The sequence below is a fragment of the Lissotriton vulgaris genome, chromosome 8 (genome assembly GCF_964263255.1).
Source record: "Lissotriton vulgaris chromosome 8, aLisVul1.2, whole genome shotgun sequence".
Lineage (NCBI taxonomy): Eukaryota > Metazoa > Chordata > Amphibia > Caudata > Salamandridae > Lissotriton > Lissotriton vulgaris.
Window position 1 is genome coordinate 840,976,142 of NC_141696.1, and position 13,781 is coordinate 840,989,922.

Genomic DNA, 13,781 nt, shown 5'->3' on the forward strand with positions numbered 1-13,781 from the left:
CGGTGGAGAGATGTTCATGTAAAGAATGCTTCAGGTCGGGCGTGTTACGCCTTCAAAAAGAACTGAAAGTAAGGGAGACCTGCAAGGCATTCTGGGATACTGTGAAGTTCTGGAAAGTTCTCTTAAAGGCACAGTATCCTATTCTGAGCCACATAATGGCAGCCTATGGGGCTTGTCTCTCCATGCCTTCCTCTCTATCTTCCAGAGGGGTTTGTACGGAAGACAAAGGAAATCTGGACAGGCTTTGCTGTTTTTGTGGATTTTTGGTGGAATTTCTAGCTGAAGTACTGGACAGTGTAGCCTTTTATAGGCTGCATTATATGTCTTTAAATTCTCTCTTAAGTGTCTATGCAGTTCTGCATTTTTTCGACACTTTAGAGATTATTTTTGATTGCTCCGGGGTCCACGCACATGGGCGGGACTATTCACTAGATTATGACTATAACAGAGATACCCCTACTACAGAACTGGAGTTACAGAAAAGAAACTACTCCTTCTGCTGCATCAATCGGCCTTTTTCAAGTGTCCCATTGTTTTGGGGTTCATGTAGCTTCTGACCAATTTTTTTCCTCCCACTCCCTTTTTTTGGGCCACAGTGGGATTTAAACCTGCTTCTTATGTTTATGATGGGGTCACTGAGCCTAATCATAGTAGTTCATTACGTCATAACTTGTTTTCGTGTTACTATCACTTGTGCCAGGCATGTCAGTGAGTTGCAAGTTCGGTCTGTTAAGCTTCCATTCACCATTTTCTACTTCGGCAAGTTATTCCTTAGAAGCCACACTGGTTTCCTCCCTAAGGTGGCGAATCCCTTGCTTTTGGGTAAAATAATGACACTGTCATCTTTCTACTTCCCTCCTCATCCTACCAAGGAGAAATGGTTGCATAGGCTGCTCTCTAAAAGAGAAAATCGTTATTTACATTGACTGCATAAAGGACTTCTGCAAGAATGACCAGCTTTTCATGAGTTATGCAGGCAGCATAAAAGGCAAAGCAGTGCAGAAATTGACATTATTAGCGTTTCAGATAAAACATAGAACTGATAACAATGGATTCTTTTCTTTTCAGTAGAAACTGGAAAACATCATATTTTGCTAGAGTTAAACTATTTTAACACCAGACGGCACTACATTAGTAAAAGTATAGTCTTTACCTCTAAGCATGTAACAGATGCTCCTGCTATAACCCACTTGGGGTATAGTAAGCCACGTGATATGCCATCTTGACTGTCTACAAAGTCATTGGACTTCTTGTCCTGCTTCCACTCCCATTTTGGGAATATGGCTTACCTCCTATGACTTCAGATCACTGTTCAGTTGTGAGCCTACTTGCCCTGATACACCAAGCTACACTGAACTATGAGCAGAGTCTGAGTACAGAGCAAAATGCCCAACCTTGATGTTTTCCTCCTTCACTGAGGATGGTAGGACACTTTTTGTTCTGAAAGCTAAGGTTGTTATGTGTATTTGTATAGCGCATATCTCTCCCAGTAGGGTATGCTGGCGCTGAAGCAGGAGCGGTGTGAGCCTAGCCAGGGTCAGGGCTAAGTGAAGAGGCAGGTCTTCAGTTTCTTGTGGAGTTCAAAAACTGTAGAGCAGACTCTGACTTGCATGGGTGTTTTTTTTAAGGCTTAGGACCGAGGTAGGAGAAGGCATGGCCCCTCAGTATCTGGTAGCTTTGTGGAAGTTTATGCAGTTGTTGATTTACATGGGGCCAATGTTGTGTACGGATTTGCATGTGTGTCTTAGGAGTTTGAAGAGTGCTCATGTGTGGATTGAGATCCAGTGGAGCTCTTTGAGGTGTGGGATGATGTGAGTACTGGGTGGGAGGTTGAGGGTGAGCCTGGCTGCTGGATTTTGCATGGTCTGAAGTATTCTGGTAAATTGAGTGTTGATTCTAGCATAGAGTTTGATGCCGTAGTCCAGCTTGCTGGTGATGATGTCTTGGCTGACAGTTCTGTAAGTGTTGGTGGGGAGCCATTTGAATATCTTCTTGAACATCTTGAGTGTGTGGAAGCAGGAGATTGCATTTACTTGGCCAGTCATTGTGAGTTGGTTGTCGACTGCTATTCTGAAGTTCTTTGCATGGATTGCTAGGAAGGCTGTGGGTCCAAGCTTGGCAGTGCACCACATGTTCTGCCTTGTCTGTGTTAATATTGTGGCAGTATTTTATTTTTATTTTTTATAAATATTTTTATTGACATTGTCTCTCATTGCAAAACAACAACAATGAATACCAATTGGATACATAAGCATTTTCCAATAAACAGCAGCAGGGTGTCCAATCAGCAGTAAAGAGGAATCAAACCATGCTATCATGTGTTGGAGCATTATTGCGTATACCGTCCCACCCTTCCAACCCCATATCTGGCCTTGTGTAATCATTGTGAGTCAGAGAGCGAGAGTCCATAGTGTGCAAGCCAAGGCTTCCATATTTTCCAATAATTTTTGGGGCAGCCCCTTGCCTTGTATGTTGTCTTCTCACCAAGCATATACATGTCCATGCTCTTTCTCCACTCAACAAGAGATGGTCCCTCTGCGGCCCCCCATTTCCTGGCTATGTCCCGTTTTGCGACCACCAACCCCAGCTGCAGCAGGACAAACCCTGGCTTAGGGAGGTCAATATCTGTGGATATTCCCAATAGGACAAATGAGGGGGTGAGTGGGATCTCCACCCCAGGACACTCTCCATCTCCCTCATCAGAATCATCCAATACCTTTAAATCTCTGAGCACTCCCAAACCGTATGAATGCCCAACAGGTCCCATTTCCTAAAGCCTTGCAGCTTCCTAATTTCTGGCAGGCGACTTCCCACCCATAACGGGGTTTCCCTAGTAATCCTTCCGCCCCATTTCATCTGTCTTTCCGCCTGTTTTCATGCTACTAGGGCAATCCGCGTTGCCGTGAGGAGCTGTGTAGCGCCTCCCATATATGTAATGTGTGTATGGGTGGATAATGAATTGTGCTAGCTCTAAAGCGTATGTGGGGTGATCCCTCTCTATATGCTCCCAGTCATTCACTACTATTAGATGGGATGCCCAATAATACGCCCGAAGGTCAGGCATGCAGATGCCGCAATTATATTGATTATGCTGCTACGTCATCAGTGCTACCCTCGGCGGCCATCCGTCCCAGAGGAACATCCGTAGTACTTCATCAATTCTGTTGAACACCTCCACTGGTGTCAACTGGTAAGTGTTTGGTAGCCCATAAAGGAATTTGGGAAGCACTATCCTTTTGTATAGGGCCGCCTTGCCTAGCAGGGTCAGCGGCAGGGACCTCCACCTCCCCACGTCCTCACGAAAATCTTGCAGCACCCTGTACAAATTGTGATCCAGTGCTAGCTTCGCGTTCGTTGTTACATAAATACCTAAATACTTTATGCCCTTTCGAGTCATCTGAAACTGACTTGGACCCGTGGTGTACCCGTCACCCCCATCCGTCTGATATAAGCAGGATTTTCCCCAGTTAATCTTATAAACCGCCTGTGCACCATAGAGTTCACAACTCCCCATAATACTTGGGAGCGTGGTAGTTGGATGCGTCACATACAACAATATATTGTTCGGATATAAGGATATGCGCTCGTCTGACTCTGTTACCCCATCCATCTGAAAGCCTGTTATGTCTGGGTGCGTACGAATCACACAAGGAAGTGGTTCCAGTACCTGGGCAAAGAGCAGAGGGGATAAAGGATAGCCCTGGCGCGTGCCCCTGCCTATAGGAAATTCCCTTGATAACACCCCATTGACTCTGACCCGTGCCACAAGCCCGTCGTATAGGACGGTGATCCACTGCCGGAACACTCGTCCGAAGCCAAACGTCCTAAGTACAGACATGAGAAAGGGCCAGTGTACCGTGTCGAATGCCTTTTCGGCATTGAGGGACAAAATGAAATGTGGGTCATGCCTCTTACTCACCGCTTCTAGCCAGTTATGCAACCGTCTTTGGGAAAGTCATGGAGACTCTAATACATAAACAACTTGTTGCCCACCTGGAATCAAATAAACTCCTTGATCCATCCCAATCCGGTTTCAGGGCATTCCACAGCACCGAAACAGCCCTGCTGGAGGTAGTGGATAATATCTAGACTCAAAAAAATCAGCCATCCTGATATTACTGGATTTATCTGCGGCCTTCGACACCATCTCGCATCGCATACTGTTGGAGCGCCTTGTCGAGATTGGTGTAGAAGGAAACGCTCTTAAATGGATATCAAGCTATCTTGAAAATAGACGATCAAGGGTCCAAATCGGTAACCACACCTCTATCTCCTATAAAAATGATAAAGGAGTCCCACAGGGATCTATTTTAAGCCCGACCCTTTTCAATATTTATGTTTCCCCTCTGGCCAAGATCATTAGAGAATGCGGTTTTGGGACAATATCCTATGCTGACGATACCCAAATTCTCGTCACCATCAGCCAAAACTATGAAGATGCTAAATTTAGGTTCAAAAACTGTATGATTAATATACAAGAGTGGATGACTAGAAACTACCTGATGATGAACGCAGGGAAGACCGAAGTCATGCTCTTTGGCAAAGCTGACCAAATCTGGTCACCGGACTGGTGGCCTGACGCCCTGGGCATGTGCCCTGCCCCCAAACCATACGTCAGGAACCTGGGTGTAATCCTAGATAACAAGCTCACTATGTCTGAACACATAAAAAAAATAGTTGGAAGTAGCTATGGCCAGATACGTAGTCTGAGGAAGATCTTTAAATGGATCCCGCTCTCAGCACGCATGCCCCTAGTTCAAGGGCTGGTTATAAACAGGATGGACTATGGAAACGCACTGTTCTCAGCCATCAATCAGTCACTACTAAACCGACTTCAGGTTCTTCAAAACACGGCTGCAAGGCTAGTACTAGACCTTCCTCCGCGAACCCCGTCAGCAGCTTGTCTCAGAACGTTGCACTGGCTCCCCGTTAAAAAACGCATAAAATTCAAACTCTGCTGTCTGGTTCATAAGGCAGTAAATGGACATGGACCAGTTTACCTAGAAAGGAAACTTAAGGCCCATATCCCACTTAGGACACTACGCTCCTCTACTAAAGCCCTCTTATCCGTTCCTAGAGTCCGAACGGTTAGGAACGGGGACCGAGCCTTCAGCAAAACCGCCCCAGAAGCATGGAACTCCCTCCCCACACCTTTGAGAGAAGAGCCAGATCACGTCAGATTTCGGAAACTGCTCAAAACCTGCCTCTTTAACCCTTAGTATCCCAGCCCTCAAACTCCTCTGAATCTGCTGAATCCAAGGATCTTGTCTGCTCCTAGCGCTCTGAGACCTTCGGGTGAATTACGCGCTTTACAAGTGAAATAAATGTAAATGTAAATGTAAATGTCTTAGATTAAGCCTTGTCGACCTTTTGGGCATGAAGCCCGACTGGTCTCTGTAAATAAGACCAGAGACAACCCCCGTGAGCCTGTTTGCTAACACCCTGGCAAGTATTTTTGTCTCTAAGTTAATCAGTGTTATAGGACGATAATAGCTACAACGGTCTGGGGTTCAGTCTTTCTTATGTATTACCGCTATTGTGGCAGCCCTCAAGTCCCAGGGGAGGCTCCCCACCGCGTGTGCCTACAGGTAGAGCTGGAGGAGGTGCGGGCAGAAGAGAGTTGCATGTTGCTTGAAGAATTCCGGGGGGAGCCAGTTTGGCCCAGGATCCTTCCCAGTTTTTAACTGGCCAATGGCCATCATGATTTCCTCTTTCGTAATCTTACTGTCTAGGGATTGTAGGTCCTCTTCCTCTAGTCTGGTGAGCTGTATCTTCTGCAGATAATCCCGTATGTGCGTATTGTCAGCCAAGGCGCGCTGTGTATAAAAGGCCTCGTAATAATCTGCAAAAGCGTTAGCTATTCCACTGGGGTAACGCGGATCTGTCCGTCCTCCTCCCATATCTGTGTCACCCCCCTGCTATGTAATTCTTTCTTACTGAGCCAGGCAAGCAACCTCCCCGTCTTATCTCCCATGTCATACAGTCTCCTGTGTAATGCCTGTATGGCATGTTGTCCATCTTTCCTGGCCAACACGAGATATTCCTGTCTAAGAAGTTGTAAACTATGCAAACGGGAGGGATCCTCTTCTGTATTAGCCCTTGTTTCAAGCTGCAGGATTCGGGACTCAATCTCAGTGATCTCTTCATCATCCTTCCACCGTTTATGAGCAATGATATTTTGTGCCCGGTCCCGGAGTTCTGGTTTATATGCTTCCCACAGTGTGACCACCGAGTCCACCGTCCCCACATTTTCTTTAAAATAAAGCTGGCTATCTGTCCTAAGTTCTTTCGCAATCTGTGCATCTTTCAGATCCCAAGCATTAGGGGCCCGATGTAGGTAAATCCCATTTACCGATTTTGAAATACCGAATTTTACCGATTCTGTATTTCAAAATCGGTAAATGGGATGTAGGTCCCAACATCTGGATTCGTTACCGAATCCTTAACAATTCATTAATTACCGATTCGGTAAATACCGAATCGGTAATGCCCATTCATTTCTATGGGCTTTGAAGCCCATAGGAATGATTAGGCATTACCGATTCGGTATTTACCGAATCCGTAATTAATGAATTCACAAGGGTGCAGGGGGTGTCACTTTGACACCCTCTAGCACCTCCAAAATGGGGATGTGTGCAATGTAGCACACAGACATGCCCTAAGGGCCCGTCTGTCTGTCACATGGCACATGTGTACATGCACAGATGTGCATGTACACAGGAATCGGTATTTTACCATGGATTTGTATTCCATGGTAAAATACCGATTCTGTAAGCCATGTGCTGATGGAACATTGGCTACCTACATTGCATTTTCGGTAATTTTACCGAATCGTTATCATTACCGAATCGGTCAATATTACCGATTCGGTAAATTTACCGATTCGGTAATGATAACGATTCGGTAAAATTACCGAAAATGTGCCCCTACATCTCGATAGCCCTTTACCGATCGGAAACGGCCGAAAATCGGTATTTTCGGCCGATTCCGATGGGTAAAGGGCTACCTACATCGGGCCCTAGGTTTCCATTCCCGATGTTGACAATGTGCGCAGGTATCCACCATGAGGCACAAAGGCGAGTGGTCCGAAAGTCCTCATGCCAAGAACTCCACTTCATACACCTTCCCCAGATCTCCCGCCGGAGCAAAGATTTAATCTATTCTTGAGAAGGCTGCATGGGCCCCTGAGTAAAAGGAATAGGCCATGATCTGCAGGTGTTGTCTGCACCGCAGATCTGTGAGTGCCAGTGTGTCCGTGAATCGCTTCAACTGGTTCTCTTTGGGATCTCTCAGCAGGACAGATGTACGGCCAACCATGAGGTCCATCACATCATTAAAGTCCCCCCAATAATGTGTGTGTCAGAGCCGGCCTCCAACAAAATTGTTGCGAGTTTTGTCCAATGTTTGGTGTTGGAGCCTAGGTGATGCATAAATACTATTAAAGGTGACGTGTCGTCTGTTCCATACCCCTTTGACCCCTACGTAGGTTCCATTGGGGTCTGTCCAGGTGCGTTCTAGGCGGAAGGGAGGGCTTTTCCTAATTAGTATTGCTACGCCTCGCGCTCCAGTTGAGAACCCAGCGTGTGCCAGTGTTTTGTACGCACCTCTTCCTAAGAAACCACATTGAGTACCCTTTAAGTGGGTCTCTTGTAAGAGGATGACATCCGGTTTCAACCTCTTAAAATATGCGGCCACTAGTCCTCTCTTAATCTTATACACCAACCCATTCATGTTCCAGGAAAGGAAAGAATATTGTCCTCGATCGAGCATAACCATCTGTATGGTGGGTAGTATTCAACCTACTGCCTGGTCCACGTCCCCCTCTGCAGTCCCTGTAATCTGTAAATGTCTGCTGATGTACCTTTTTGCCACAATATCGTAACAAACCCCCAACTCCCCACGTCCCTCCCCCTATATCCTCCAACATCCATCCTACCACCCCAAGGGTCAACAGAACCAACTATGTTGTGAGCATATTGGCAAGGTATATCGCCCACCCTCCCAACCCCGAAGTCTCAAACTGTATTCAGTCCCTCCTGTCCCCTCTCATAAACTCACAGGCCCAAGTATTCAGTCCTAGAGGTTACACCTAAGATCGACAGCTGAGGGGTCTCTAGAACAAACACAAATAACATTACAAATAAGGGGGAAGGAGAGGGGCAGGGAGAAGGAGGAAGAGAAAAAGGAAAAAAAAGGGGGGTGGATGGGCGGGAAAACGAAAGGGCCGGGAAGACACAAACAAAGAAGGGAAAACAACAGGGGAGGAAGGACGGAAGAACAAATTCAAAAGGAGAGCGGGGTAGAACACACAGGGTAGCGTGCGATGTGTGGTCCCGGTCTGTTCCTCCGGTTGCTCTCCCAGGTCTATCTTCACTCATCAATATCATTGTCCAGGGATGGCATCCGAATGCCTTTTCCTGTGTCGCCGGTGGCCCCATCCGTGCATTCCAGGAGCTTGATGTTGTGCATCAGAGGGTGTTCGTCTTCCGAGCCCGTTGTAATGTCCTGGTCTGTGCAATCGTCTGAGCTGCGTGCTACAAGGTCTTCTGGTATCACCGGGCCCTCGGTGCTGCCCACCCGCAGGCCGCCCTCCGAATTCAGCACTCCTGTTGCGGTCCCCGTCATCCACCTGCTCCAGTATGGTGGCGATTGGGGTGCCATGTTTGGTGCAGTGTTCTTCTTCCGCATTCGCCTGTGCGACCGAGGAGTATTAGCGTTTAGTGAAGGGACCCCTCCGGAGCATCGTGGCTCATCAGTAATTCACTGCCCCCCATTAACAGTTGATGAGGGCGTGAGCCTCTTGCGTGCCGCCCTGCGGATGGTGAAGGCCCCCAGTACCGAGCCCAGGACCCAGAAATCGCTTGTACTGCAGGGGACCAACCTGTACTCCAACCAGTGCTCTCAGCCACAAGTCTGTGTTGCCTCACTGTCTCCCTTAACCCCCCTTCTTTCCAGTGATCGATATGCAGGGCGGGTCCCTCCGTCGTAGACTGGTGTATTCCTACTGTGCACAACGTTCATTTTCATGGGGGGAGGGAGGCGAGGGCCCCCCGCTTGCTGTTTGAGCGCTGCTTCCATGCTACTTGGGGTGCCTGCTCACCTCTCTCCGAGCCGGGTCCTCTCCTCCTACGATGGCGGGCACTCACGGGTGCACCCGCAGTGTCAACGAGGTGCCCAGCCAGATCCGGCATCTCCGCCTACCCACACCTCCGCTCTCACAGATGCCGGGGGCAGGCGCAGCCGGCCCTGTGTCCCGCTGCCCCTTGGGACCATCACCGCTCCACCACCTGCCTCACAGTCAGTTGTAGAGAGCCACCCGGGACTCTCACCACATTGTAGCACTCTGCCACGCATCCCCACACCCCCAGGGCGGGCTCGCCTCTGGGGTATATAATAAATGGCAGAAGACCGCTCTGGGTCTTTCCGGCGAACTATAATAGTGTGTACCTGTGTAATCTGTGCTGTCCTCCGTGACCATGTGTGAGGCCCTGTCCTCACACACCACATTGGCGACGAGGCCGGTTCCGACCTCGGTGCCTCCTGTCCGGAGCGCCGTCACGCTCCCAGTGCGTGTGTAGCGGCGCTGCCCACGAGGAACCGAAGATCGCCGCGGTGCCCACCCGCGTTGACCCGAGGCCTGCTTCCCCTGCTGCCTCGCTCGCGCGCTGGACTGAGTCCCGCCCACGCGTCTCTCTCTTCCCATCGAGAGAGCGCCTTCAGCCGGCTGGGTACTCGCCGCGCGCGCACCTGTCGGGTGAGTGGTTCTGCTAGCCTGCCCCGCCCGCGCCGACTTCTTTTCGTCCTGTGTGGCCAGGGCCTGCGGCCTGCGTGTGGCCCCCTCTCCCCTCCACGCCTCCTCGTGCGCTAGAAGCTCGCGCACTGCCCCGAAGGGACGGGTGAACTGGAGCGACGCTGCACGTCGGCTCCGCACTCCGGCAGACGGCCCCCCGCCTCGCCCAGCCAGCGCTCCTCGGTTCCTGCCGCCAGAGAGGTCAATCAAGCATTGGCAGCTACAACTGAGAAGAAAAAAAAACGAAAGTAAGAAAGGAAACGGATCCTGTGCCAGAGACAGCACCTTTGGCCCCCAAGGCAGCAGTCTAGTAGTCACGAACAGTACACAGTCACAGCCCTGTCTTGCAATTCGACACTTATCGCATAAAGTTGTCCCTGCACAGCCAGGAAGGTCAAGGTAGCGAACTATTCAGAGTCAGGAAACTCCTCTCAGCCATTCAAGCACTGAGAGACCGCAGCGTGACCTGCGCAGCGTGACGCTATGTCTGACCCCGCACCAGGAGCAGCAGCGCCAGCACCGCAACCACCTGGTATGGCGGGAAATGCTCAGACCCAAGCTGCAGCAACCGGGCCACAAGTGGTCAGCCATGCCCACACCGGCGTGGCACCCCTTCCCTCATTCAGCGAGTCAGCTGACCCCGCGACCGCTGCACCAAGATGGAGGGCATGGCTTGGCAGACTCAATCTATACTTCAAGGGGACCCGCGAAACAGATGGAACCGTCAAGAGGTCCCTCCTCATTCTATACGGAGGTCCCAAAATATATGACCTCTTTGAGACGCTCCCAGACACCGGACGTGAAGATGATTATGACGCGGCGGTTGACGCCCTCAATGCACATTTCGACCCCCAATTGAACAATGACTTTGAGAAGTTCAAGTTTAAGAGGGCATGGCAAACGGAGTCTGAATTCGTCGACATGTACTACGCGAGACTGCGCCGCCTGGCCAGTAGCTGCCCATTCCTCAATCCCAGAGAAGAGATAAGGGACCAAATCATCGTGGGGTGCCGATCGAAACTGCTGAGAAAACTCATCCTCAGACAGCCTTGAATCACATTGGATGAAATACTCATCCTAGCCCTCTCACATGAGCTGTCGGATGTGCGGGCTGAAGAGATGGAAGTTGCCCTACGCTCCACAATGGCGCTCCCTGCAGGGTCCAAGATGGCGCCCATAAAGGAAGAGAGAGTCGACGCGATACAAAGAAGACCGCCGGCCACTCGCCCGCGGCAATGGCCGTCCAGAGGCACCCCGTGTGCATATTGCGGAGAAGATCACCCGGCGACCGCAACTTGCAATGCGAAAGGAAAGACCTGTCTCAAGTGTGGCCGACTCAACCACTTCGCAGCTGTGTGCCAAGGCGGGAGATACAGGCCCAACGCTCCACGATCGCGCGCCGGATATGGATCAAAGTCCATAACACAGAGGGTCAGGCAATTGTCCATGGAGCCCGAGCGTCCACCCCCAGATAACCAAGCTCAAGAAAGGAGACCACGGTATGAGGATGATGAGGTGTATGTGGTCTCGTACGTTAGCAGGATCTCGACAAAAAGAAGACCGCCACCCATGTGCACCGTCTCTGTCGAAGGGGCTGAAATGCAAGCGCTCATTGATACAGGAGCATCGGTGAATGTCATGGACTCCGAACAATATGAACAGATGTCACCGAGACCTGAACTGGCTCCGTCGAGTGCACGTATCTACACCTATGGGGCACAGACCCGTTGCCGCTGCGAGGGGTCACCCACACCACCATTGTGAATGGCGAATATTCGACTGAAGCGCGCTTCCACATTACGGAAGGGAAAAAGGGCACCCTTTTGAGCTGCCACACGGCGGAAGACCTGGGGCTGGTGTTCTTTGCGAACCAAGTTCATCAATCACATGCGGAAAACATGCTGCAAGACTTCCAGGCACTATTCAGCGGACTGGGAAAGTTGAAAGGAAATAAAATTCGACTGCACATAGACACCTCAGTGCGTCCGGTCGCTCTCAGGCACCGGCGAGTGCCATTCAACCGTCGGCCGCAAGTCGAAGACGAACTCAAAAAGCTAGAAGACCTCGGAATCATTGAAAAGGTGTCCGGCCCCACCCCGTGGGTGTCTCCTCTGGTCGTGGCGCCCAAACCCAAACAACCAGGCGCCATCCGGCTGTGCGTCGACATGAGGCTCCCCAATGCGGCAATAAAGAGAGAACGCCATATCACGCCGACTATGGACGATATTATTGCGGACCTAAATGGAGCAAAATAGTTCTCCAAACTAGACCTCAATGAGGGGTATCACCAACTGGAATTGGAACCCGAGAGTCGATATATATAACCACGTTTTCGACTCATGTCGGACTCCAACGATACCGGAGGCTAAGCTTCGGCGTCTCTTCAGCAGCCGAAGTGTTCCAGAACGCCATTCGGGAGGTGTTATCAGGGTTGAGTGGGGTAATCAATCTGAGCGACGACATCCTCATATACTCCAAGACTCTCGAGGAACACCACACCCACCTGAGGGCCACTCAGAGACGGCTGATGGACCATGGGCTGACCCTGCATCGGTCCAAGTGCTCGTTTTACCAAGACTCCGTTTACTTCTTCGGGTACACGTTTACACGAGAAGGCCTGAAAGTTGATCCAAAGAAGGCAGAAGCAATCCAGACCACAAGCACCCCGCGGAACCCTTCCGAAGTGCGAAGTTTTCTTGGCATGGCCACTTACTGTGGTCGGTTCATTCCGAAACTAGCAGCTCTGGCAGAACCCCTGAGAACACTAACTCGACAAGATCATGAGTGGGAATGGACCGGCGCCGCAAACCAGGCATTCCAAGACATCAAGGCGAACCTGCTCGATAAAGCGCTGATGGCGTACTTCCAACCGCGCCGAAAGACCGAACTGATCGTGGACACCAGCCCGGTGGGGCTGGTAGCCGTGTTGCTGCAAGAGTATGGAGGAGATGATTGGAAACCAGTGGCATACGCGAGCAAAGCACTAACCAACACTGAGACTCGGTATGCCCAGATCGAGCGAGAAGCCCTAGCAATAAAGTGGGCATGCCAGCACTTTCATTTGTACCTATGTGGGCAGGAGTTTACCGTCGTAACGGATCACAAACCACTGCTACCCCTGTTCGCAGGATCATACAGACTCGCGCCACCACGTATCGAACGATGGGCCGTCCAGTTGCAGGGGTACAACTTCAAGCTCACATTCCCACCAGGGGCCCACAACCCTGTGGACTAACTCTCACGGCATCCTGATGTGACCAAGAAGGCTCTCCCACTTGCGGACGGACCAGGGGTAGAAGAGTTCGTACATATGATATCACAGGCTGCCTGCCCGGACACCATGACGCTGCAGGAAACAGGCGAGGCCACCGCTATGGATGAGACACTAGCCAGGGTCAAACGTGCCCTCGAGGAAAATCAGTGGACTCGTTTCCTAGACGGAATCCAGAACCTAAGGCCGGAGGTGAGCCACGCCAGACAGCACATATGGCAAATCCGGAATGAGCTGAGCATAGGAGATGAAGGAGTCGTGCTCCGAGGACATCTGATTGTCGTACCCGAAAGCCTGCAACATCACATGCTAACAATCGCTCACACGGGTCATCAGGGGATGGCCAAGACCAAGACGAGGCTGAGAAACAAAGTCTGGTTCCCCGCCATGGACCACATAGTGGATGAGATGGTACGCTCCTGTCATGCCTGCACCATCACCAGAGCAGACCCGGCGCCAGCACCGGGGATCATGGAAGACGTTCCGCAAACCCCATGGACTCACCTGAGTCTGGACTTTGGAAGTTTTCCCGACGGCAGAAACACACTTGTAGTGGTGGATTCTTTCTCCAAATTTCCAGTGGTGGAGATCATTCAGTCGGTCGCGTTCCCTCAGGTCAAGAAAGCCCTCGACCACATCTTCGCAACAATGGGACTCCCCGAGGAAATAAAGTCTGACAACGGGCCGCCATTCCAAGGGAGAGACTTCCAAAATTATCTG